This window comes from Culex quinquefasciatus, chromosome 3 (genome assembly GCF_015732765.1).
Source record: "Culex quinquefasciatus strain JHB chromosome 3, VPISU_Cqui_1.0_pri_paternal, whole genome shotgun sequence".
Lineage (NCBI taxonomy): Eukaryota > Metazoa > Arthropoda > Insecta > Diptera > Culicidae > Culex > Culex quinquefasciatus.
This window is the reverse complement of record NC_051863.1, coordinates 58235561-58261498: the sequence shown is the minus strand read 5'-3', so window position 1 is coordinate 58261498 and position 25938 is coordinate 58235561. Positions and strand designations below refer to the sequence as shown.

General features: G+C 34.3%; 1 protein-coding gene across 1 annotated transcript in view; it reads left to right on the top strand.

Moving 5' to 3' along the window:
• LOC6048017 (WSCD family member AAEL009094) overlaps nucleotides 1-25938 on the top strand; it is an 81493-nt gene that overhangs the window by 1452 nt on the left and 54103 nt on the right. Inside the window, exon 2 of the mRNA XM_038262152.1 lies at nucleotides 9342-9597. The gene's annotated coding sequence lies outside the window, so the exon portion shown is untranslated. The remainder of the gene's footprint in view (nucleotides 1-9341; nucleotides 9598-25938) is intronic.

The following is a 25938-nucleotide window of genomic DNA, read 5'->3' as shown; positions in this document are numbered from 1 at the left end:
ATCCTGAAAAACAAAACTTTTTTTTCGTTGTCTTATTTTTGATTGCTGAGCTCAACTATGACTCCTAAATTACTCTAAAGTAATTAAGAATTTTTAAATCCAATATGGCGGCAAAAATGGCGGTGATGAAATATTGAAAAAATGCATTATTTAATTTTATAGAGAATCAACCATTCAAATTTGACTAAAATGGGGTCGCAGAACTCGAATTTGATGTAAAAAGTTATTGTAAATAGTGCGTCCATCCCGGGAATTCCCGAGATTTTCCCAAAACCGGGAATGCCCGAATCCCGGGATTTTTCATAATTTGTCCCGGGAATTCTCGAAATTTGAAAAAAAAAAAATCAAACTTAGGTCTGGAAATTGAGATTTGGTTGTGGAAATAGTTGAAAAGTTGAATACTTTGATATCGATGAGAATTTTTAAGAATTAAAATTTGTAGTTGGCTTTAATTTGGCTTATTAGGGAAAATTGTTAAAATTTTAGCGAACAGATGCGCGAAATGCTTAGCACTTTAAATATTTTCAATTTTATTTTAAAAGACTTGATATTAAATTTATGTGGGTAATTCTCTACCAACTCACACGAAATCGGGAAAAGTTGCCACGACCCCTCTTCGATTTGCGTGAAACTTTGTCCTAAGGGGTAACTTTTGTCCCTGATCACGAATCCGAGGTGCGTTTTTGATATTTCGTGACGGAGGGCGGTACGACCCTTCCATTTTGAACATGCGAAAAAAGAGGTGTTTTTCAATAATTTGCAGCCTGAAACGGTGATGAGATAGAAATTTGGTGTCAAAGGGACTTTTATGTAAAATTAGACGCCCGATTTAATGGCGTACTCAGAATTCCGAAAAAACGTATTTTTCATCGAAAAAAACACTAAAAAAGTTTTAAAAATTCTCCCATTTTCCGTTACTCGACTGTAAAAACTTTTGGAACATGTCATTTTATGGGAAATTTAATGTTCTTTTCGAATCTACATTGTCCCAGAAGGGTCATTTTTTCATTTAGAACAAAATTTTTCATTTTAAAATTTCGTGTTTTTTCTAACTTTGCAGGGTTATTTTTTAGAGTGTAACAATGTTCTACAAAGTTGTAGAGCAGACAATTACAAAAAATTTGATATATAGACATAAGGGGTTTGCTTATAAACATCACAAGTTATCGCAATTTTACGAAAAAAAAGTTTTGAAAAAGTTACTTTTTGCGTTTCTCTTTGTTTCGTCGTCCGTGTCTGTCGCGAGTGACCATGAATGGCCATGATCGATGACGACCAACTTTTTCAAAACTTTTTTTCTTAAAATCGCGATATTTCGTGATGTTTATAAGCAAACCCCTTATGTCTATATATCAAATTTTTTGTAATTGTCTGCTCTACAACTTTGTAGAACATTGTTACACTCTAAAAAATAACCCTGCAAAGTTAGAAAAAACACGAAATTTTAAAATGAAAAATTTTGTTCTAAATGAAAAATGACCCTTCTGGGACAATGTAGATTCGAAAAGTACATTAAATTTCCCATAAAATGACATGTTCCAAAGTTTTACAGTCGAGTAACGGAAAATGGGAGAATTTTAAAACTTTTAGTGTTTTTTCGATGAAAATACGTTTATTCGAATTCTGAGTACGCCATCAAATCGGGCGTCTAATTTTACATAAAAGTCCCTTTGACACCAAATTTCTATATCATCACCGTTTTAGGCTGCAAATTATTGAAAAACACCTCTTTTTTCGCATGTTCAAAAATGGAAGGGGTCGTACCGCCCCTCCGTCACGAGATATCAAAAAACGCACCTCGGATTCGTGATCAGGGACAAAAGTTACCCCTTAGGACAAAGTTTCACGCAAATCGAAGAGGGGTCGGGGCAACTGCTGTGTGAGTTGGCGGAGAATTACCCATGTATATTTATGATTTTAAATTTGGAAAAAATATCATATTAAATTATTTTTTATCAAACATCGGAAAATGGGGCAAATCAGGACAAACGTAACAAATTAAGACAGCTATTTAAGCAAAAACAATATTGCATAATTTTCTTAATGACTTCGGTCAAAACAGGAGCAGAACAAAACAATTAGTAAACCGATTTCCAAATGTATTACTCAAAAATTTCTTGTATCTATTCAGGCTGTAGTCCTGATTCTCCCCAGATTAGTAACTTAAAGATAATTTGTAAAATGGGTAATTCTCTACCAACTCACACGAAATCGGGAAAAGTTGCCCCGACCCCTCTTCGATTTGTAAAATTAGAACGCCCGAAATTTGAGGGCGGTAGACCCTTCCGAAATGCGAAAAACGTATAATTTTCATCGAAAAAACACTAAAAAGTTTAAAAACTCTCCCATTTTCCGTTACTTGACTGTAAAAAAATTTGGAACATGTCATTTTATGGCAAATTTAATGTACTTTTCGAATCTACATTGTCCCAGAAGGGTCATTTTTTCATTTGGAACAAAATTTTTCATTTTAAAATTTCGTGTTTTTTCTAACTTTGCAGGGTTATTTTTTAGAGTGTAACAATGTTCTACAAAGTTGTAGAGCAGACAATTACAAAAATTTTGATATATTGACATAAGGGGTTTGCTTATAAACATCACGAGTTACCGCGATTTTACGAAAAAAAAGTTTTGAAAAAGTTACTTTTTGCGTTTCTCTTTGTTTCGTCGTCCGTGTCTGTCGCGGGTGACCATGAACGGCCATGATCGATGACGACCAACTTTTTCAAAACTTTTTTTCGTAAAATCGCGATAACTCGTGATGGTTATAAGCAAACCCCTTATGTCTGTATATCAAAATTTTGGTAATTGTCTGCTCTACAACTTTGTAGAACATTGTTACACTCTAAAAAATAACCCTGCAAAGTTAGAAAAAACACGAAATTTTAAAATGAAAAATTTTGTTCTAAATGAAAAAATGACCCTTCTAGGTCAATGTAGATTCGAAAAGAACATTAAATTTCCCATAAAATGACATGTTCCAAAAGTTTTTACAGTCGAGTAACGGAAAATGGGAGAATTTTTAAAACTTTTTTAGTGTTTTTTTCGATGAAAATACGTTTTTCGAATTCTGAGTACGCCATCAAATCGGGCGTCTAATTTTACATAAAAGTCCCTTTGACACCAAATTTCTATCTCATCACCGTTTCAGGCTGCAAATTATTGAAAACACCTCTTTTTCACATGTTCAAAATTGAAGGGTCGTTCCGCCCCTCCGTCACGAGATATCAAAAAACGGACCTCGGATTCGTGATCAGGGACAAAAGTTACCCCTTAGGACAAAGTTTCACGCAAATCGAAGAGGGGTCGGGGCAACTGCTGTGTGAGTTGGCGGAGAATTACCCAAATATGATTTATATAAAACATGGAATTCAAAACTTACCTTAAATTTCACAATGACAGGTATCATTCTATTTGCTGTCGCTTTTTTGACATTTTCAAAATAAATTTTTCAAGGTTTTCTAGTCATGTCATTAAACAAACAAACAATATATTTTTAAAAGATCTATTTCATTTTAATCACTTTGGAATAAGAAAATGCATTTCGTACATTTAAAATCCAAAGCACAACAAAGAACAAAAAAACGTGTTTAATTTTGTTTAAGCTATTTAAAAACATGGGCTAATTCTATGATGTTAAGCTTGAAAACATATCAAATATAATGAAACCATTTATTTTATGACTGTTTCAAAAATTTCCCGGGATCCCGGAAATTCCCGGGATTTTAAAAATATTTTTCCCGTTTCCCGGGAAAAACAAAACCCGGGAAAATTGGAAATTGCCACACAGATCTTCAGATAATCGAACTTCGGATAATCGAAACTTCGGATAATCGAGTCTGGACTGTAATTAGTTTTCAAAAAATGTAAGATTTTAGTCAAAACAAACATTTTAGCGAAAAAAACCTTTTGCGATACCAAACATCGAAAATTTTCCAAAATTCAAAAGATTTTTAAATCAACCCAAACATGCTCAAAATGATTCTAAACGCATTTTAAATTGATTTCAGCTAGATCGTCCAATTTCCCGTCCTGGGAATTCCCGGGATTTCCCATTTCCCGGGAAATTTGTATTCAAGCGAAAGTTTACATTTTCTTAACTTTTAGACACTTTTTCTGTTTAAAAAAAATGAAGTGATTCAATTTTATTTTATTCCATTCAATTTTCATATTGAATATTCATATTGATTCATATTGAACTTCGTCAGACCGTCCAAAAATGTCATGTCGAGGTTTATTCCAGATGATATTATTTTCTGAACCATCCACAACTAGGAATTGGACAACAAAAATTACGAAAGTTCTTTCAACCGAAGTCATTTATTAGGCTGAATCATTAGAAAAACATTAAAAAAACTATTTTTTTTATTATATCAAAGGTACCCAAAAAAGGCAAACATCGAAAATTTCATGCTAATCTATTAATTGATGGGCTGAAACTAGTCAGATTTATCCTGGAAAAAAATATTTGCCGGGATGACATTTTTTTCTGCATTTTATTTTTTGTTTCAGTTAAAGTTTCAAAATTATGTTTTATCGAATTCTCTCAAATTGGTCACAGAGAAAAATTTGAAACCAATTTTATGGTTTTGGAGAATGGATTTATTTTACTCACTGTCCAAATACTGTGCTAAAAAAAATTATACCTACTCCTCGACAAAAAAACTAATCATAATTTTTTTATATATATATTTTTAACGTGTCTTTCAACTCGTCAAATAAAGGTAAGCAAATTATATATTCTGTTGAAGTTGTATGTTTTGTTACAAGCAATCAAGGCTTATTTTTACCATTTAAGTTTTATTGCAAAATATTGATAATATTAACCAAATGAGGATTAGAACAAGTTTAGATAAATTTCTAATTTCCCTTAAATTCCCGGGATTTCCCGGAATATTCGTTGAAAATTTCACGTTTTCAGGGAATTCTCTAACCCCGGTAAATTTCAGTTGATTGCACTTAAATTTGCATTAAAATTTTGAAGTTTTTTGAAAAAAAATTAAATAAATTTTGTACCAGCCTTATAACATTTTAAAAAATCACTCCCTTCCAAAATTCATCAAATCGAAAAAACTGCAGGTCCAATTAAAATTTTGAAGTTTTTTGAAACTTTAAACATTTAAGATATTTAGGAATCAGTGTTGGTCGCAAGTATTTTTCTTGTTTTATAATAAGGCTATGGAAGAATTCCTTAGAGCAATTCTGATTTTTTTTTTAAAAGGTCCAATAAACCAAATTTTTAGTTTTTGCTTTTTGGGTGTTTTTTAATACCCCTGACTCAAGGCGGTTTCAAAAACACCCAAGAAGCAAAAACTAAAAAAAATGGTTTACTGGACCTTTTCAAAAAAAAAAACTCCAGAATTCTCTACGAAATCGGTCTTCTTTTTTAATTTAATTTTTTATACTTTTTAATCCGGCTGAAACTTTTATGGTGCTTTCGGTACGCCCAAAGAAGCCATTTTGCATCATTAGTTTGTCCATTAAATTTTCCATACAAATTTGGCAGCTGTCCATACAAAAATGATGTATGAAAATTCAAAACTCTGTATCTTTTGAAAGAATTTTCGATTTGGTGTCTTTGGCAAAAGTGTAGGTAAGGACTTCAACGAAAAAAAAAATGATACACGGTAAATTTTTTTGTGATTTTAAAATTAACTTTTCTTTACTAAAACTTGATTTGCAAAAAAAACACTATTTTCATTTTTTTATTTTTAGATTTGTTTTAGAGGACATCAAATGCCAACTTTTCAGAAATTTCCAGGTTGTGCTACAAATCTTTGACCGAGTTGTGAATTTTTGAATCAATACTGATTTAAAAAAAATCTCAATATTGGTCGCAAAAATTTTTCAACTTCATTTTTCGATGTAAAATAGGATTTTCAATGAAACAGTACACTAGTGAAAATTTGATAAAGTACACCGTTTCCAAGTTATAGCCATTTTTAGGTAACTGTTTTGAGAATAATCGCAGCTATTAATTTTTTTTATAAAATTAGTGCCCATGTTTGCCCACCCTTAAAAAATGATAGTCTTAATTCAAAATAAAATTTAAAAAACGTTGTTGAAAAGATCGAAAAATTTCACAAATGTTTCATACTTTCACATTAAAATTCAAACTTTTAGTTGCTAGGATATCGAGTTTAGAAAAGATTTATTTCCCGTCCTGGAAATTTCTGAAAAGTTGGCATTTGATGTCCCCTAAACATATTAAAAAAAATAGTGTTTTTTGCAAATCAAGTTTTAGTGACAAAAGGTTAAATAAAAAATCACAATTTTTTTTACCGTGTGTTATTTTTTTCAGTGTGGTCCTTATCCATACTTACAACTTTGCGGAAGACTCGAAATCGATCAAAAAATTCCTTCAAAAGATATAGTTTTTTTAATTTTCATGTATCATTTTTGTATGGGCAGCTGTCAAATTTGTATGGAAAATTATATGGACAAACAAATTATGCAAAATGGCTGCTTTGGGCATTCCGAAGGCACAAAAAAAAGTTTCAGCTGGATTAAAAAAGACAAAAAAAAAACAATTGAATGACCGAAATCTAACACAATTACTTTTATAATGAGCAATTCTCTACGAAATCGGTCTTTTTTCTTCAATTTTAATTTTTGTATTTTTTAATCTGACTGAAACTTTTTTGGTGCCTTCGGTATGCCCAAAGAAGCCATTTTGCATCATTAGTGTGTCCATATAATTTTCCATACAAATTTGGCAGCTGTCCATACAAAAATGATGTATGAAAATTCAAAAATCTGTATCTTTTGAAGGAATTTTTTGATCGATTTGGTGTCTTCCGCAAAGTTGTAGGTATGGATACGAACTACACTGAAAAAAAATGATACACGGTAAAAAAAAATTGGTGATTTTTTTTTAACTTTTTATCACTAAAATTTGATTTGCAAAAAACACTATTTTTATTTTTTTTTTTATTTTTTGATATGTTTTAGAGGACATAAAATGCCAACTTTTCAGAAATTTTCAGGTTGTGCAAAAAAACATTGACCGAGTTATGAATTTTTTAATCAATACTGATTTTTTCAAAAAATCGAAATATTTGTCGCAAAATTTTTTTAACTTCATATTTCGATGTAAAATCAAATTTGCAATCAAAAAGTACTCTAGTAAAATTTTGATAAAGTGCACCGTTTTCAAGTTAAATCCATATTTAGGTGACTTTTTTGAAAATAGTCGCAGTTTTTAATTTTTTTAAATTAGTGCACATGTTTGCACACTTTTGGAAAAAATATTTTTGAAAAGCTGAGAAAATTCTCTATATTTTGCTTCATCGGACTTTGTTGATACGACCTTTAGTTGCTGAGATATTGTCATGCAAAGGTTTAAAAACAGGAAAATTGATGTTTTCTAAGTCTCACCCAAACAGCCCACCATTTTTTAATGTCGATATCTCAGCAACTAATGGTCCGATTTTCAATGTTAATATATGAAACATTAGTGAAATTTTTCGATCTTTTCGAAAACATTATTTTCAAAATTTTCAAATCAAAACTAACATTTCAAAAGGGCGTAATATTGAATGTTTGGCCTTTTTGAAATGTTAGTCTTGATTTAAAAATTTTGAAAAAAATAATTTCGAAAAGATCGGAAAATTTCACAAATGTTTTACACTTTATCAAAATTTCACTGAAGTACTTTTTGATTGCAAATTTGATTTTACATCGAAAAATGAAGTTGAAAAATTTTTACGACCAAAATTTCGATTTTTTGAAAAAATCAGTATTGATTAAAAAAATCATAACTCGGTCAATGATTTTTTGCACAACCTGAAAAGTTGGCATTTTATGCCTTCTAAAACATATCAAAAAATAAAAAAAATTAAAAATAGTGTTTTTTTGTAAATCAAGTTTTAGTGATAAAAAGTTAAATAAAAAAAATCACCAATTTTTTTTTACCGTGTATTATTTTTTTCCAGTGTAGTCCATATCCATACCTACAACTTTGTCGGAGACACCAAATCGATCAAAAAATTCCTTCAAAAGATACAGATTTTTGAATTTTCATACATCATTTTTGTATGGACAGCTGCCAAATTTGTATGGAAAATTATATGGACAAACTAATGATGCAAAATGGCTTCTTTGGGCATACCGAAGGCACCAAAAAAGTTTCAGTCGGATTAAAAAATACAAAAAAAAAATCGAATGACCGAAATCCTAGAGAACTGCTCAATAGTAGTTTATGCAACAAGTTGCAAAAAGATAATTTTTTCAGCACGTGTCGTACATTTATCCAACGAGGTTCACCGAGTTGGATCAATACGTAGAGTGCTGGAAAAATCAAGTTTTGCAACGAGTTCCATACAACATTTTTTGCAATTCCAAAAGACACACACTGAGTGAAATTTTAAGTCAAATTTTCATGTATTTTTTCAATAAATCGTTTAAATAAAAAAAATGTTGAAAGTGTTACTTTTCGAAACAAGTGCTGAAAAGTTCATCTTTTTAGCACCCATTTGAGTGCTGAAAAGTAGAACTTTTCAGCATTTATTTTGAAAAGTGTTGCTATTCAAAAGGGGTCTTATTTTTGGTACAGAAAAGTAGGCTATTTCGTCGTTCAAGAATGACAAGAAAAGTTAGTAGTTTCACGATGGAATTGCAAAAAAGAATATTAGACATATTTTTCGAGATTCTAAGTGATAAATAATTGAATATTGCTATATTATTTCATAAATTTGTAAACATATAAATAAACCACATCACATTCGCCATATTTGCAAACTCTTGCGACAAAGTGTCGGAAAAGCAGCATCCCCACCCACCACACAAAAAGGCCGAAACTGAAAATAAGGGACCGCTCGAGTGTGTGTATGGGTGCGGCGAGAGTGTCTGATTTCCCATGATACTGGTAGCACTGCTGATGGTATTGGTACAACGTGGTTTGGTGGGTACAGCTGTTGACGTAGGGTGAAAAACGGGGGTTGCTAAGCAAAGGGGTGGCTCCGATTAGAAGGTGTTGGTCGGGAAATTCGACAGTAGGTTTTGAAAAGGGAGAAATGGCTTTATGAAATTGATGCTTGATGCTTTTAAAACGAAAACGTATTGTTAAAGTAAAAAACAAACACACACTTTCACACAACATTTTGAAAAGCTAGGCTAGAATTATGATGGTGTAGGTATCTTGCGTGAAAAAGGAAATAAAAGGAACGAAACAGAACGGATTTTTATGAACGAAAAAACGCGTTGCATTGTTTATAGTTTTCGCTCGTCGTTTAGTGAGCATTTTTTCATCCCCTTCAAAAAAAAAACATCCCAACATCAGAACAACAAATTCGTTAAACGTCCCGCAAAACGAATTCAATTTTCGCCATTCTCCACGATAGAGATAAAAAAACAATTAGTAGCAAACAAAAGCAAAAGTATTTTGCACCAAAAAAACTGGAAACTCATCGCAAAAATGCCCAGTTTTGGATCGAAGCAAGGATGAAGTAAACAGCACAAAAAAGTGAAAAGTAAAGTGAAAAATATTAAACAAAAAAAAGTTTTCCAAAATACAGCGAGTCAAACTTCAAAAGGGGTCTTCCGCAGCGGCCGTCATCCAATTTTTTCCGGAGCTTCGCGCCTGACAAGCACACAATGGTGAGTATTCTCTCTTCTTTTGTATTGTTATCCCATTTAAGGGCATGGTAGGTGGAGCTGTCAAGCGTAAATTGTATAACTTGCATGCCGCCTGGAAGAGGGGTGAAGTGTGGGGTGAATCGAGGCCAAAGGCTAACAACGTGTGAATAAAAGGAGTGGAAAAAGAGTAAAAGCGGGATATTTTGGGAGTACAAACGGCAGATAACAGCTTTCGGAAGTGCAGCGGAAAAGTGCACGTTGAGTGGGTTAAGAGAGGGCAAGGTTGGGTTAAATGGAATATGTGAAATATGATAAAGGACTTTGTATTTTTTAGTCAAATAGGAGGAGTGATAGAAAAGAACGGAAGACGACCAATAGAATGTTAAACATATCAACATTAGTGCAATTCTGTACTAAACCAGGAATCGAATTTTATTTGCATTTTTTATTTGGAAAAAGTCATATTGTGTCATTGGTTTACCCATACAAGTCTCCATACAGTGTTGGCAGCTATCCATACTTAAATAGTACCGTAAACCTTGGTGACATTGATAGGGTTTTGATTTTTTTTTTTGGAATATGTCCCATCTGGTAAGGTTTTTCTTGTCGAAGAAAATTGATCATCACTGTATTAAATTCAATTTAACGAATTTCTGCACCAAAATGAATCAGCATGTGCTAGTTGTTGCCTTCTTGAAGCCACTGAAGGAATTTTTGATCTAAAGCAATTGTGTTTCAAAATTTATATAATTTTGTGGTACAATCATTGACATCCTAGTTGGCAATCATTGATTAATGACGATTTCCATAACTTTACAAGAAATGGGATAATCGTTACCAAAAGGAATCAGCATGTGTAGGGCACTATTCTAAATAACTTGTTGAAGTAATTTTGTCAAAATATTGAAAGCGACGCAAAATTTATATCATTGAATGAAAAATCATGGCAATGATCGAAGTCTTCTGGTTAAAAGGTTGCTGGAATAGTTTTTAAGATAAATGTTTATATCTATTGAATTAAGCTTATAAGCTATTTAACAAAATACATAAAAATTTTAAGTAAATGTGTTGAAAAGTCCAAATTTTGCCTGAAATCAGATAAAACTAGTTTTGTTCATAAAAGTGTCGATGTATATTGCATTTTAAACTGAATTCGAAGCCCGAATCATAAGTTTTCACATTTTATATGAAATTTGATCACCTAAAAATGCCTATAAGTCTAGAGATTTTTTTTGCATTATGTTTCAAAAACACATAATTTTTATTATTTACATTATTATTTAACCTTCTACTAGTGGAAAATAGTCCAAAGAATTCGAAAATACATTCCATTTTCCGAAAGTACTTCTAATAAGCTACCTCTCCACCAAAAATGAGCAAAAGTTACTTCAGTAAAGTTTGTTTAATAATGATTTTAAATAATGTAACATTAACAAAATCTCTGGCATCAGCAGTGCCTGTTCATATAGCCCAGTCAACCTGTCAAATAAAAAACTACATGAATCTCGTAATAAAAGCAACATGAAAAAGACGAAAAGCAAATCATAACAAAAATTCCCCTCCACTTGCAAAAAGCGCCATGTACATTCGGCAAAAAAAAACGAATCATAACAAAGCTTCCCCTCCAATGACAGCAGGGTGATATCGCTGAAGATTTCAAAAGTAGTTATGTTTGTTTTTCTTAAATATAATGACGGAAATAATGTTTTATTGAAAATGAATGATCAAGTATCAATAAAAGCAACGTTTTCAACGTTTGTTATCATTAGAACATCTTCTTTTGCTTTTACATTAAAATGGTGCTCAACATTCAAATGCGTTTTTCTCAAAACATACGGTTTGTACATGATGCTTTTTGAAATGTTGGCGTTGAAATGCGCAGTATGGAATTTGACAGCGCGCATTTGCCAAAAGTCGCCGTCATTTCGAGGCTGGTTTGCCGCGTGTCTTTCTCGGGAATACGCGCAATACAAAGAAATTCCGAAATCTGTAACTTTTGAAGGAATTTTCTAATCAATTTGGTCTTGGGAAAAGTTGTAGGTATTTTTGAGGACTATTAAGAAAAAATAGGTGCACGGAAAAAATAACAAATCACAAAAACTCAATTTACTTTTTTTTATTTTCGAGATATTTTTTATACATTTAGGCCGTTGCTAATATTTTTTGAAGTTTATGTAAAAAGTATAAATATTGAAATAACGAGCCATGTTTTCAACATTTTAATGAAAAAAGTTTTTTAAAATGCATTATATACTTGTCCAGTTTTTTTTTTTGCTGTGCTGTAAATACATTGGAATTTCATAAAAATGCAAAACAATTTTAAATAAGCCCAAACATGCTAATTATGATTATCAATCCAGAAAATGCATTGTAGATTGTTTTTAGTTGATTAGACTTCTATTTTCATGGAAATTTTGAAGTTTTTTGGAAAAATTTTTTTTTTGCTCCCTGATTTTCCGACCAATTTTGAAGGGTCTTAAGGGACCAAAAACCGCAATTTTTAGCCAAAAGAGCCTAATATTGTATGTTTTGCCCTTTTTTGAAATGTTGTTATTAATAAAAAAAATAAAAAAAATCTAATCAATTCTTTAAATTTCTTATCAATGCCGAATTGGTGTCTCCGGCATTGATCAAAAAATTAATTCAAAAGTTACATATTTTCGCATGTATATTTACGTACCACACTTGTATGGACAGCTGCCAAAATTGTATGGAAACTTGTATGGGTGTAACAAAGCCAAAAAAAATGCTTCTTTGGTCATAGGAAAGGATCTCAAAGCTTGAACCAAATACAAAAAAAAAAACAATAAAATCCATTTTCGGTTTTGATGGAATGGTCATCCATAAACTTGTTTATAAATCAATCGAATTTCCGTCAATCGAATTTCCGTCGAATTTCCGTCAAATTTGGTGTTAGGCTATAAATTAAATGGTCCGAGTAAAAATTGCATCTTTTCAGAGTTAAACCAAACTTACCAAACTTAAATTGATAAACAAGGGGAACTCAAGGTATTTTGGACCAGGTTTCCAGAAAAAAACATTTGTGTCACCTAAAAAATAAATAAATGTATAAATTATTTTTGTTTTGCTCTAGGTACTGATGGTATGATTTTTAAATGACTTTCTACATATTGAAAATTGAAATTATATTCACCTTTGATAAGTTATTAAAAAAATTTCGAAAAATTTAAATTTACTCTGAATACGTTAAATTAAACCCAAAGTACAATTCGATTAGTTTACCCCCTACTGAGCCCACCAGAGGGGACACCAACAAGAAGGTGCTCCTCGAAGTGGAAAAACGTTTAATTACGTTGAATTGCATAACGGTGTGGCGTGCACGAGGAGGGTCCACACAAGGACATGTCACAAGCACAACAGGATGGGTGGCGGCACATCCCACAGAGAAGTTGAAGGGGGGCGTGTGACACTAGGAAAACGGTAAACCGGAAGGCAACCCCTTCACGAAGGGCGGGTGGCAGCAAAACTGTTTACCCCGTACTTACGGGAACTGCTGCTGCTGCTGCTGCGAAAGACAAACTTGTACAGATAAAATATAATTAAGATTAAATCAGCGTGTACACACACACAAGCGAGAGCGAGTGGTCCGGGTGGTTTTCTTGGTCGGTTGTTTGCATTGTCCGAACCTAGCCAGGAGTAGGACGGCACTCTTGGCCACGGGACCATCAACACCAGCTGTTTTTGAAATGGATTCTGACAGCGGCAACGGGGCCATTCATGAGCGACGTGGACAGTTTTGTGTTCGTTTTAATGTATAAATCAAAATACTTTTACGTAGTTTATGGATGACCCCTGAATGCTGAAATGAGAGTCCAATGGCAAAACGACCCTCAAAGAGGAGACAAGAGGGTTGGGTGGGTTTAAGGACCCCGGGATTACAGCGAATTGGCATGCGGAACAAGCGGATTTAGCAGCTATTTTGCGGTGGATTTTGAACAAGTTTTGAGGCTGGAGGTTGCGGTTCAGGTCCCGGGTCGGTTGGCGGTTAACGGCCATGCATTTTAATACGATTATACGTTCAAACACATACACATAGTGCGCGTTTCAAGCGAACTTTGTGGCGTAATTGCAAAATAGTTGTGAAGGATGTGGGCAGGGCTGGGTTGTGCTGGTGAGATTTCAAATTAATTAATCGTCCGTGGTGAGGTTTATGTCCGGTGCTTGTGGGAATTGCAATGAATTTTATGATTGTGAGGAAGATTAAATGATAACTTATGAAAGTAACAACATTCTGTGAACTAAATAAATCCTACCACTTTTTTTGTAATGCATTTAGAAAAAGACTTTCATGACCCTTATTATTTTAAAAAAATATTTTGAAAATCCAGTTTGAATTTTAAGAGAATCATGTTATCAATCATTATCTACTTTTAAATATCGCTGTGTTGTGCAATTCTAACCCGAAATCAAGAAATGATATGGTTTTCCCATTTTGCATACTTATCCCACTTAAGCCTCTGTCCTTACTGGTTTACTCTGTGGTTCAACCATACTAGTCTTCATACAATTTTGGCGGCTGTCCACAAAAAAAAAATGAAAATATTTGAAAATATTTTTTTTGGTGAATTTTTATTTAGGCCGTTGCAAATATTTTTTCAAGTTTATGTCGCCCCCCCTTCAAAGTCGGCCTGAATAATCAGGGGACAAAAACAATATTTTTTCGAAAAACATCAAAGTTTCAATGAAAATTAAGATTTAATCAACTGAAATCTAATTAAAATGCATTTTCTTGCGTTTATAATCATGTTTAGCATGTTTGAACTCCTTTGAAAACATTTTAAATTTTCATGAAATACCAAAGTACAGTACCACGAAAAGTTTTTTTCAGCGAAAAAAAAAAATCCGTCTGTATATCGATATTTTGAAAACTAATGATTGGAAAGCCACTGGACGCGTGTAAAATGCATTTTTAAACACTTTTTTCATCCAAATGTTTGAACCTTGGCTTATATATTTTTTTTTTAATTTGTAATGAACCATTCGTGAAATTTTCCGATCTTTTCAAAAACAATATTTTAAAAATTTTCAAATCAAGAATAACATTTCAAAAGGTAACGTCGGGTGCGGTCATTTGGTGGATTGGTTCGAACCACTGGTTTCGGGCGAGGCCAACTTGGTCATGAAAGTGGTCAAAAATAAAGTAAATATGGGCGCGCAAAAATGTGTGAACTTTTTCTTCATAAACTTGTTTTGGAACACGCAAAACATAGTTTCCCCGTGTATAACAATGAAATAAACAGTTATATAGTTGATAACAGATGTGTTTACTAGGGTGTTTCAACCAAAACAAAAAGTTCTCAGATCACGGCAAACCGAGGTTCCCCTTGTAGAGGATACCCATAGGGACTCTCATGCCAAATATCAGCCCATTTGGTTGAGAATTGGCCTGTCCCCAGCGGTTCAAAGTTTATATGGAAATTACTATGGGATTTTTGTGCTTTTCGTACAATCGTTCCTACAGGTCTGGGGACAACATTGATTCACTCGGAATAAAGACAGGTGTGTAGACACCGGACGTCGATCCAATGCGCATCTTGGGGACAGAACGGACAACCCTAATTCCTTCTGGAATGTGTTCATTGGACCATCCCCTACACACCTGCCTTTATTCCGAGTGAATCAATGTTGTCCCCAGACCTGTAGGAACGATTGTACGAAAAGTACAAAAATCCCATAGTAATTTCCATATAAACTTTGAACCGCTGGGGACAGGCGAATTCTCAACCAAATAGTCTTATATTTGGCATGAGAGTCCCTAAGGGAATCCTCTACAAGGGGAACCTCGGTTTGCCGTGATCTGAGAACTTTTTGTTTTGGTTGAAACACCCTAGTGTTTACGTATATTCGATATTTATTATTGATTTTTGACAGACTTTCTTGTCAAATGGTCCACATTACTATTTTTTTTCTAAATTTACAGTTTCCTCATTTCTTGTGCTTTAAATATTGTTCTCAATAAAAGTTTGAGTTGAGTACATATGTTTAATTCCATAATACAACTCGTTTTTCAAGTAAAGCATCTCGTATGCCCAACAAACATGCCACAACACAAAAGAAACACAAATTCCCTTACACGACGGCCCCTATCCGGTCAGCACGTTGCATCTGCACTGCACCACCGCGAGAGGACAGTGGAAAATTTATCACGGCTCATCACGGCAAAGGCTTATCGCTCAAATTTCCATAGCCTCGTGCAAATGACGGCGATGCTGATGATGGAAAGGGATGATATATTTTATGCTAAACAGGTCACGTGTTGCCATGTCAAACCGGACAGGAAGTTTAGCCCCCAATTGCCCCGGAGAATCCGGCTTTTTGACGGATTATCGATCGACTTTTGAAAAACAACTAATTGAAATTCATGGCGATACTAATGGGGCGTTCTGCCGTTAACAAACTAATTATTTCGATAAATTGTATGGTTCATCAAATATGTTTGCGTAATTTATCAGTTGCGAGCTTGGTCGTTTCGAGGAATAAAAAATTACAATGCCGTACTGCTATCAAACACTTATGGAAATTAATTATAAAGGATAACCCCACTTTAATTCAATTAATTCATGAGCGCTATTTATCGTTACACATGAATAAATAATGGAATCGAGAATGGAGCCCACTTTGTAGGGGGAGAGGGGGTAATATGCACCCCCGGGGCAAAATGCACCCCCTGCTTTTCTCGGTATTTGGAAGAATTGTTCGGGAAAAATTCATAGAAATTGGAAGCTTATTATTGCTAAACCATGCTGGAAAATTTTGAGCTTCGTAGTATAAAATCAGCTTAAGTTATTTGCAAAACATTAAAATGTTGTGTTTTCATCTAATTTTCATTGAACTTTCATTATGATTTTTGGACAAAATAAAAAGCATTTATTGATATTGTAAGTTTTGAGGTAGATAGTTTTAGCCATAATCTTCATTATTCTATAGACAGATGAGTCCAACAACATCAAAAAATGCATTTTTAAGTATATTTTCTACAAAAAGCGTAGTCGGGGCAAAATGCACCGCTGTGAAGCTCCTTTGTAAAAACAGCGGTGTCATCTAGTGGTGACTAGTGAAAACTACTTTTACCCGGTGCATTTTGCCCCATGTTTTGGTGCATTTTGCCCCGTTGTTGTAGTGCATTTTGCCCCAATGTTGCGGTGCATATTGCCCCGCATGGTTGTTTGAAATGAATCAGAAATGTTTTTAGAAATTTGATGTTTTCGAACAATTTTGAGGTTTTTAAAGACTTTTTTCACCTGGATGACGAAGAATAATAGTTGGTTTAAAACATCGAACAAAATTCTTCCACAGTAATGCTGTAATGGCTGAGAAATCAGAGTTTTCCCTTAGGGGGTGCATATTACCCCCTCTCCCCCTAATCATGGAAATTTATTGAGAGAAACGGCTCATACAAATATATAATTGATGGTGTAATGCTCTCTTGACGTGATCTTCACTCTAGACATTTGCTAATTTTACGGAATAACCAATTCTACTTACTATTTATTCTGAGGTTTAAAAGATACATTCAGAATTGTATTAAGGTACATCTTATAATTTTTTTTACAGATTCCAATGGTAATTGCGATACGGAAACACGAATGTGACAGCAAATTACAATGCAACAATATTGACCAACGAATTACGTTATTGTTGGGCTCACTTAGTATTATGGGTGTTAATGTTTTGATTATAATGCAACTATGAGTTTTGTGTTTACCTTTTATTTTATTTTTAATTTGTTACAACAAATTATGCTTACATTTTAGCTGCTTTGTAGACCATAGCTCTGTAGCCATTTCAATGTGGCCAGCAGTGAAATCATGGGAAAATCCAATTCAATTCTTGCAATGTTAAACGTTTCGACCGTATCCATGATTTTCAATACAGTGTCCAAATCTGAATGTAAAATTTAACATGCAACGCTCGTCCACCACGTGTCCCGTTTCCGAAACCTGATGGTAAAACTGCCAATGTCAATCGACTCTTATTTCCTTGGTTGCTGTCCGTGACCTCCCCTCTGAGACCGTGCTGCAAAATCCGACCTCCCTGCACAAAGTTCACACACTGCTGCAGCATCTCCCCGTGTCCGATGCAAACAGAGCAAACCCCGTGACAGCTCCATAACCAACTCTCATTTGCCACCAGCATTCCCTGCGATGCTCTTCCTTGGGAGGTCACCGAGCAAATTGCCGCTGTCGTGCAAACTTGTCGCACGTAGCGACGTTCCGAGAAAACGCGTTTAAATGTTTGACCTTGAATAAACAAAAACGAAAGCACGCAATGTAAACAATAACAAACACGTTTTGTTTGACTGATAATTTTTAGCATTGTCTCGAAGTTTGGTTAAATTTGGTTGCTGAAGTCCCGAGTTATAAAAACAAATGTTTACGGTAGTCGGGCATGTACGTGTGTCAAATGCGTTCTGACCAAAAACAATGTTTAGGCTGAGTTACGACAAGATTGAAGCTTTTTTCATATAAAAATGATAGCAATGCATGGTTTTTCGGTTTTTAATAAATATCTCAAGATTGAAATCGAATTGTGGGGATCTGTGAAGTTCAAAAGGAGAGGCATTGTGTGCTGCACAAAATGGCGTTCTTTACTCAATTTGACATCAAATGCGCGTGCGACAAGTTAGCACGACAACGGCGAAATGTGAAATTTTCCAATAACTGGACGGACGTTGCAAAATTCACTATCCTGAACCATGCGGTACGATCGCGTTGTCGTTTGACAACCACAGATTGGATCCGGCCGGGTTAGTTGTTTAGAGGGCGAAATTTGGTGACCATGGCCAGTTGTGGTTGACCGGTTTTCAGGCAGCGTCGTTGCCAGCGAAACTACATTGGCGATTCTTCATCATACAAGCAATATTGCAAAATGACAATTTGTCATACCGGTGGTCTTGAATGCTAGTCTATGTCTTCGTAAAGGTTGACCAACTTCTATCGAGAAATTAAAAGTGAGAGTGTGTGCAACATGGAGTTAAACTTTCTATGAAGTTGCTGTGAAGGTTACCATGGCACTTTGAAAAGTTTAACTCCATGTTGCACGCACATACTCTCACTTTTAATTTCTCGATAGTTTATCGCGTTAACAGCTTCCGGAATTCAGCTGATACGGCAAAGATGCAAATGACACTTTGACAAGCGTGATGCTGGTTGCTGTTATCTGGATCATATTCTCGGAACGTCACGACAATCTAATTTTCTGAAAAAAAAAACAATGGAACAAATAGTTTGCGTTTCTTTTTCAAACTTTATTCAGTTTTTTAACTTTGCAAATATGTCGCATCAATTGTTTTCAAAAGGAAAACCGCTTGTTTTAAAACAAATTAAGCAAAACGATGTTGTTGGTAAAATGTGAGTTTGTAAACAAAGAGTCTATCCTGCCATTTGATGTTAACATTAGGAGTATAAGTTCACCCATACAAGTCTGCATACTATTTTGGCAGCTGTTCATACAGAATTGATACTTAAGGGGTTACATACATGTAAATCGGCCAAAATGTCAGAGGTTGGTTTGAGCACACACTTAAACCTTTTTTAAATATGTATTAAGGGCATAAAAATAAAATAAATTTGAGAACATTTGGTTTTATAATTGCCAAGATACCAAATCGGCTCAAAAATTTGGTGAAGCCTCGTTAAACCGGTCCTGTGTGCATGACGAAGCCCGATTTTCAAAAAGTTTATTTGAAAAACAAAATAAATATATTTCTGCGTTTTTCATATAAAAAATCGCTAGTTTTTTTTTTTGTATTTTTTAAAATGCAAAATTTCAAAATCGGGCTTCGTCATGCACACGGAATATGCCTTGCGAATTTTCACCTTAAACTTCAGCCAATTTTGTCCATCCCATCTCGAGATATCGTGGCACCCGTAAATCAACTCGGTGTTTAGAGAAAAACGCTCAGAAACTTTGACAGTTCGCTTTGCGCATGGCAAAATTTTGAGCGTAAATCGTCTCTTACTCAGTTTAACCATGGAATATCTTCATGAAACTTTCAGGAGTGCTCGAAAATCATCTTTTAAGTGGAATGAATAAATTTTCTGAAACATGAAATTTTGTAACCCCTAAAAACTCGAAAATATGCAACTTTTGAAGGAATTTTTTGATCAATTTGGTGTCTTGGGCTAAGTTGTAGGCATTGATGAGAACTATTTAGAAAAGAAGGTATAAGGAAAAATATTTTTTGTCGTTTTTTAAATTAAGTAAGTTTTTTTCACCAAAAAACATTTCTCCAAATCGTTTTTTTTTCAATTTTTCAAATTTTTTTATGTTTTTGGGCACAAAAACTGCAACTTTTTAACTGCAAGACATGGACACAAATTTTGCCTCCGAGTCATGACTTTTTTTAAAATATGTTTTTTTTGAACAATTAGAAATTTAAGGTGGCAGAGCGTGGCCGAATGGTTACGCTGTCCGCTTTGTAAGCGGATGATTCTGGGTTCGATTCCCATCTGCTGCAACCTTCCATCGGATGAGGAAATAAAATGTCGGTCCCGGCCTTGGTTGTTAGGCCGTTAAGTCATTCCAGGTGTAGGAGTCGTCTCCATGCCATAAGTACAAACAGCACATCAAACCAAGCCTACTCCGGTGGAATCGCTGGCGGCGGTTGGACTCGCAATCCAAAGGTCGTCAGTTCAAACACTGGGGTGGAAGGTTCCTTGGAGTAAAAGAGGTTTGGGTGCCCTCCCCATTCAAGCCTTCGGACTCCTAGGTACGAGCAGAAACTTGAAATAGAGACCACAAAAGACCCGGGGGTCGTTAATGTGGATGGTTTGATTTTTTAGAAATTTAAGGTTAAAAATCAAATTTTAATAAATTGCACAATTTTCCTAATAAAGCTACTTAAACTTTTATTTTCACTGAAAAATTCCCGTTTTTAGATTTAACACAAAAAAAAGTTCTCATGATTGTCCTTATCAGAAAATATTGTTTCGAAGATTCGGAGCCTAACATTTCAAAAGGGCACAAAACTTTTGTAAACAATAGTGTATCCCTTTCACTCAAATGACAGTTCGCATAAGGTGTGAGAGGGATACACTCTTGTTTGCAAAAGTTTTGTGCCCTAATGAAATGGCAAGCACGATTTCTCTGAAAATTTTCAATAAAAATGCTTTGGGACCATTCATAAACCACGTGAAGATAGGACCTCTGGTTAATAAAATAAAGCGAATAAAAGAAAATGAAACAAGAAAATTGAAGTTTTTTAATAAATGATTTAAGTATTTTTCAATGGTTTCTCCATCCTGATTTGAAAACATACTAAGCTATCTTTACAACAATTTTGAACACAAAAAAAAACTCGTTGGCTCTTGACTTTTAAACTTAAAAATCTTAAAATCTCATGATTTTGGCGTGTATTTCTCTTTCAGTGTTTTTTTTTTCAGAAGAGCCGACCCAATACAAAAATATTGAGATAACTTACGCCCTTCTCAAATGTCATTCTCGGGTGCAAGTGGTTCCTTATAAACAAAAATGGCTTATATGAGCTTAGAAAACATGTCTACAAAGTTTCATTGATATCGTATAATCGATTCCCTAGGCATGGCATTGCTCAAAGATACAATATCGAAGATATGGTTACCCTTGCTTATGTTTTAAGTTCTAAAAAATAATGATGTACAGTGAGTCAAATATTTGTCCGTACCCCCCCCGTACGGAAAATGTTTGTGATATAAAAGTACATAAAATTCGACTAAAGAGGTCAAATAATTGTCCGTACCCCTTGTAAAAGTACAAAATCTGATCGATTTAAGTGAATTTATTTATGAAATGTTGTTTCTGTGTCAAATACTTGTACCTCTAGCCAGTTTGTGACAACTTTGAACTTCTGATAACTTTGTTTAGTTAGTTTATATTAAGAATTGGTTTAAATTTAGTTTTTTAAAGTAAAACTTATCAAAACATAAGTTTATAAACAACTATTTTTATAAAATTGCTATTTTATGTTGTAAGAGTCTCTATTTAACAAGTTTTAACAATATTTGTTCGAAATATACATTGTTTTCATCTTTTTTATTGACATTTTTCGACCAAAAATACTGTTTCGGAACAATACCGTTAAACAATCCGGATTGTCCCGGAACCGGTTTAACCCCTCGGAGGGAAATTTTGTGGTGGTCAGATAGAGGACAAAAAAACCACCTCTTGCAATTTAAAGCATCCAATTTCGTCCACTACAGCCCGATTACGAGTCCCTAGTCTGAAATTTGAAATTTTCAAATTCCCAAGCAAAACATTCTGTCCCAGGACGGTACAAAAATTCTCAGTACGGAAAGTTAAAGAAGACATTCTGCCGCGTCGATTGATATATAAAACATGGCACTTTAGTCGAATTTTATGTACTTTTATATCACAAACATTTTCCTTACGGGGGGGTACGGACAAATATTTGACTCACTGTATCTCTACAAAGAAGGATGCAAGAATTTGTTATGTGAGAATTGTTGGAACTTTTACAACCGTCTCACTGAGCTTAAAGCGTGTTGACAGTTCGTTTGCAGTGGTGCCAGCATATTTTCTTAAATTTTTCAAAGAAGTTTTTTCATCTTGATTGAATTTTAAAAAAAATAAATTTGTTCTTGTTTATAGATCAGTATTTATACATATTGCAGTTTTGCTATGTCAGGTATTTTTCGGAACATCTCCCAACTCTAACAAATCAATGGTTGCCTATATCGATGATCATGGAGTTGGAATATCTTAACGTTTGGTATACGAGTAGCTTGATATGCAGACCCTTACTAATAACTCTCAAGATTTTCTAGATGAGTATTTTCCAACATTTGTTCGACAAGATATTTCAACAATATTCTTTTGATATTGTAAAACATTTTCCAAATAGGCAGCATCCATCTCGAATTTCCCAGTTTCCCCAGCCAAATCACGCCTCTAAACAATATCCATTTCAGCTATCGGATCTCGCATCCAAAGTATCCAAACGATTAGCAACTAAACTGCAACACTGCACACACTCACACACAGAGTCCGACATTCATTAGTGCACCCATTGGGTGTCATTGATGCCTGGTTAGCAAGTCGGCACAAAATGAATTTGCGCACAGAGATACCTTGGAATAGGAGGAGAGGAAAAGTGTGACAGTTTTCCACAGAAGCAAAATGCATCGGATGCATCTCCGACTGCCCGACTGTGCCAGTGCACCAGTGTAGTAAACAATATTCGCAAAATTGTTGAACATGCCGAGCACGTCCCCTCGCAATATGAAACAATTTCCTGGTTTTCCCTTTCGGGATTTGTGGGGTAAATTGACAAATTTGGTACATTTTTTTCACAATTCTTTGCAAAGTTTTTTTTATTTAACTTTAATTTTTGTATGAAATCAGAACTAAAATTATTTTGAATTAAACTTTACATCAATGTGAATTTCAAATACTGCAATAATTGAAATTCCCCCTCCCACGTGTCACATAGTGGGTGGTGGCAAAACGTTCCCGTGTGCGCGCGCTAACTTATTAACAATGCATCTGTTATACATTTCTTCTTCCGTTTTCTTCTTCAGTTCAGTTTTGCATACTTTTGCTCCACTGTTGCACATCGTTCATTTTCCTCCGAGTCAGGTTCGAGTGTGTTTTGCCGTGTTTTCTTCACCAACTCTTGGTGTTGTGCTCCCGCAGCGCCACGTCTGACACCACTGCTGACTGCCTGGAACAAAGTGATACTTTAAAGAATATGCAAGATGCTGCGTAACTCATTGGAATAAACATTCGCAGATGGAAATGCTTTTCTGTTGTGTTCAGGACTTAGACGATGAAAAATATATAACATACTAGGGGAAATTCTCGTATGTTTGGCATGTTAAGCACTCACTCCTAACTCCATCCAATTTGCTGATTTTCACTATTTAAACAACTAATTTTGCAAAACTTTTGATAGGAACTTGCTTGCTCACTTCTTATTGAGCTATTTATCACTCGATTTCAGTTGAAAACGCTTTTAATTAGCTTTAATTGAATGTCAAAGTTCTGACCTGCCAATATTAGAGGCACGCTGGAATTAGATGCTGTTCCCCTATATACGTTCGCAGTTCTAAGATTTAAATCATTTGATTCTTTTTCTCACATTATTAAAAAAAATAAAACCTTATGTAGATTTTTCTCCATTTAAAAAAGTCAATACATAAGATCTGGCAACCCTGACAAAAACAATTGGTTCTTACGAAAAATGCTGCAATAACATTTCAATATTTCAATAAGCATAACCTTGGACGAAACAAAGCAAGGTTATGCCCTTTTAAAAGTTATTACGGAATGTACACAACTTGCAAACCGAAGGACGTTCCGAAGACCCATCAATTAAGAGGTTTGAAAACCCTTTCTACAAATTACATATTTTAAGTGGGACTTATCGTACCTTTTGTTTGTTGAATGTTTGTATTTAGTTGAAAATGATATCCAGATCATGCTTCCATTCTTACCATACCTGAATGTTAGGTATTTTATAGACATTCCGCAATTCTGGCAACACTGCCAATAGATTTAGGAAAGCAATACACTCAACCCCCAGTGGTTGGTCACTTTTTCGTACCCCGTTGGTTGGTCAAAGTCAAACTCAAAAGTAACGAACTGTCGCTTTTTACACGGCACTCACGCACACTTTCAAAACAAACGTTTTGTAGTGTGTGTGAACTCCGTGTAAAGGGTATCCACTTAACGGTATCGCGAAAGAATTTTAGCAGAATATTCTTCTCTCATGTGTTGAAAGTCAATCTTCACAGTTCAATGAAGAAATTAAGGTTATAAGCTAATGGCAAATTCCTGGAGTATGCAAACATTCCCGGAACCAGTTTTTCCACTTCGATTCCTGATGATGCAGAAAACATCTCGTCATCAGACGGCGAACCGGGACTTCAACGACTTGTCGTCAATGGCAATGCATTTGCTCGATTTGCTGACACCGCCCTCCCATTTTGATTGATTTCTGCTCCAGTGGAGCGAAATTTTTCGCCGAACACTTCGTGGGAATATTTGCAGTGATTGAGATAAGTGCAACCTGTGTTGACTAGGGGGGAAAGGCAAGACGAGTGTTTCCAGGGATCAACCATTACTGGATCGAGTTAATGTCTTGCTGGAAACACTTGACTTGATGGCTGGCCTTTATTGGAGGAAATTTATGCTTCAAGTATTATGTTAATTGAGGGATCCTGTGAATCCTTAATTAACGGAAGGTAATTAATTTAATTTCTAGTTTATCAATCCTGGGCGAATATTTTTTTCAAGTTTTGGACCGATTCTTTGAAACCTGTTCCAGATTCTCCGATGTACTCGGGACAATAATTGAGCTTGTACGAGATTTTTTTTATCAGTTTTTTTTTTATTTTAAATCAAGATGATTGATGATCCTCAATGCCAATTTTGTACTTATCTGACCACCTTGGGACTGGTTCCAGGTTACGGAAACTTTTGAAGAATATTTTTGAGCACATAAAAATTCAGTATTTCCAAAATAAAGCTCACCGATGATCCTAAAAAAGTTAATCTTCAGAATTACTTAGATGATAAATAGTAAATTTTCATAATATTACTATATTTTGTATGGACATTTTTTAACAATTGTTTATCAGTTTGTAAGTACTTTCATGTATTTATTTTCCAATAAAATATGTTGTTGCAGCAATTCTTACTTTTTTCCATACTAAAAATCCATATGGTACACTTGCCCCACCTGAACAAGATTTTTTAAAAGCTCTCAACAAAAATAACCAAAAGTTAAATCAAACTTTGTAATAGGTGCATGTCATTGGTAGGGACACTACTGATCTAGGAAAAATAGCATTTTAATAAAATGAGCCTTAAAACGAACCCTAAGCCTTATTTTGTACATTCCAAATATTATAAGAAAACAAAGGTTTTGAAAAAAAAATCATTAAATCATATGCCCTGTGGCGTTTACGGGGTTTTGGCGGTTATGTAGTAGTAGAATCATCTAATTGCATTGCTAGCAACAATTCCTCATACTGGAAATAATCAAAATTGTAAAAATTACGGCCGTACGAGCGATTGTTCCTCTTGCCCCATATGGTCGTCTTGCCCCACCTTCCCTACATTTTACTTAAAGCATTTGGCTAAGCCTCGTCAAATGTTACATTTTTGAAAATTAATGAACAACTGAACTAGTGTAAAATGCAAAGCGTTTTAAAGGTTTTGCATTCAAATTTTGAGACTAAGGCTTGTTATTTAAATTTTTATATACACAAAAAATATGGTAATATTCATCAGGAAATGGTGCGAGATTTTGTGTTCATCAGGTTAAAATTTTTAGTAATTTTATAGATAATATTACTCAAAAAATATGTAATATTCAACCAACCAAATTTTCAACCTTAC